The 2,500-nt window shown below is 41.7% G+C and overlaps 1 protein-coding gene across 1 annotated transcript in view; it reads right to left on the bottom strand.

Annotated features, from left to right (window-relative positions):
* LOC137628534 (uncharacterized) overlaps positions 1 to 2,500 on the bottom strand; it is a 27,324-nt gene that overhangs the window by 852 nt on the left and 23,972 nt on the right. The gene's annotated exons all lie outside the window — the stretch shown is intronic.

Genomic DNA, 2,500 nt, shown 5'->3' on the forward strand with positions numbered 1-2,500 from the left:
ATCCAATACATAATTAGAATATATAAGGCACTGTTGCGGTAGTGTGTAAATCTTAGTTAACAAATCCCATTGGGAGTAATGATCCAATATACCTGCTAGTACTCCCTTACTCACCCTCAAGTCTTATTTTTGGAAAACACTCATTTTCAACCCTCCTTTTCCAAAGACGTTTCCATAAGACTCCTTCTCATTTACCATAAGCATTCCAAAATCTGGCCACGTTGTCATCTCTCTTTTACTATTACTTTTGCATTCAAATCACAGAACACATCATTTTTATGCCTCAGAAACATATTCCGACTCCCCAAAAGACTCTTTTCTTTCATTAGTTTACCCTTCGGGCCCATTAGCATTTATCTCAAATTTTCCTCACTATGCTCTTTCAGCCGTTCCCAAAAGTGTCACAGCCATGATAATTGATACACTTGCCCCCATCTTTCTTTTTTCTCAGATTCAATAAATCTTTGTGTCTCCTATTTCTACATTCAAAGTGTAGAATGTTTAGGATTGAAGGATAGCAATAAATAACAGCGCTCGGTGAGGAGCAATGATAAGTGATACTCTTGCCCCAATCTCTTTTTCCCCAAATTCAATAAATCTTTGGGTCTCCTATTTCTACATTCAAAGTGTAGGATGTTTAGGTTATTTAGTAATAAATAAAAGCGTTCGGTGAGGAGTATAATATAAGATCCGGACACAGTCTGGCTGACTCGCCTGCATCAGCATGCTATACACCAGTCAGGAATAGTTACCTTCATTTGTAGGGAGACCATATACTTACATTATAATCTTACATCTCCCTCCCAAGAGTTTTAGTAAAGTATGAGCATGTACATGAAATGCCTAATACTTTGATGAACATTTCACATATGAACGCAGTTATTTTGCATAAATCAAACAACAATCTATTAAGTAACAAAGACAAAAATACGTATCATATAATAAATGGTTATCAATCTGCTACTTAAAAGAAAATGAAAAATACTCTGCATCTTTCATCCATAAATAAACACAAATTGTAGCAGCAAAAAAAAAAAAAAAAAAAAAAATGAACAATTATTCACATGATTATATTATTCATGCATAAATTTTGTATAATATTACTGGCGGTGTAATGAGGAACAATAAACAGGTAAAATTACAATGAAGGGGAGAATTGTATGTAATATTACACGTTATCATTGTCCATGACGTAGTCTGAAAACCACGCCGGGCGTGTAGTCTGCCTCATACGACATACTGGCACCTCCAACAGAGTTGAGATGGTGGTAGACGGCGTGCGAGGGAAGTTGAGGCCATTAGTAGGTGCAATATGTCTCCTATTTCTAAGGGAAAGATATCCACTGCCATCCAACTTCATTTGATACTGCCGGTGGGGAAGGGAGTCCACCACCAACACGGTACGATTCCATTCATTTGTTGCCTTGTTTTGCTCTCACTCGGGCCCCTACTCCTAAGGGTTTGAGTGTCCTGGCAGAGTGACTAGCACTGATTTTCTCTCTGTTGGTGGCCATTTGAATTTCGCCCTTCCAATACGTGTCAGTCAGAAAATGTTGCTTGTAGTAGGAACGCCATCTCATAATGGCCTCTCAGTTGCCATCTGTGCAGGTGACTTGTTGATATCGCGAATCGGCGTGTTCAAATATTACATTATTGCGAAAGAGGCCTTATCGTAGTCTAGGCTGCCCCCTTCCCCTGTGTTTGCCCTGATTATCCTTTTGGTTGTTTATACTGCTGATTCTGCTTTCCCATTCCACTGTGGGTAATGTGCCGATGAGAGGCGCACCTTTACTCCCTATCTTTTGAAGAAAGCCGACATTTCATCTCTTACTAAGTTTGTGGCCCCATCCATGGACACTTCCTCTGGGGGCCCCCACCTCATGAAGTAGCCTCTTAGCACGGATATTACTCTACGAATTGGTACCATTAGGGAAATGCGCTATTTCCAGCCATCCCATGAGCCTATCAGTGTATACCAGGTACATCTACCCGTCTAGCTAGAACATATCAACGACCGTACATTGAGAGGGGTAGCCTGGGGGTGGCGGGATGGTTATTGACTCCTCTGGTAATGAAGGCGCATGTGTGATGCAAACAATACAGGAATTCCTGTGGTGCCGAAGGTCACCGTCCATGCCATGTCAGTAGATGGACTGTCGGGCCCTCCTGAACATGGAGTCAATTTCTTGGTGACCTGCATGAAGGTTTTCTGCGATCTGTCGACGAACTTCCTGTTGGATAATCAGATATATATACCTGTCTTCATATGCGTAAAGCACTAGGTTTTCCAAAGTTGATAGGTGATCTCTCACACCGTAAAAGGGCTTGAGGCAGGCTACCTCCTGCAACTTCTGCGGGTGCCAATCACCTGCAGATACCTTCGTCATTAGTAACTGGTATACTGGGCCCTTGGCTGCTGCTGAACTGACAGTTTTTTCATCTATCGTGAGCTCCTCCTTAAGTAGTCTCGATGGCTGCTCCAGTGACAGCTTCTGCCATG

This window comes from Palaemon carinicauda, chromosome 36 (assembly GCF_036898095.1).
Source record: "Palaemon carinicauda isolate YSFRI2023 chromosome 36, ASM3689809v2, whole genome shotgun sequence".
Lineage (NCBI taxonomy): Eukaryota > Metazoa > Arthropoda > Malacostraca > Decapoda > Palaemonidae > Palaemon > Palaemon carinicauda.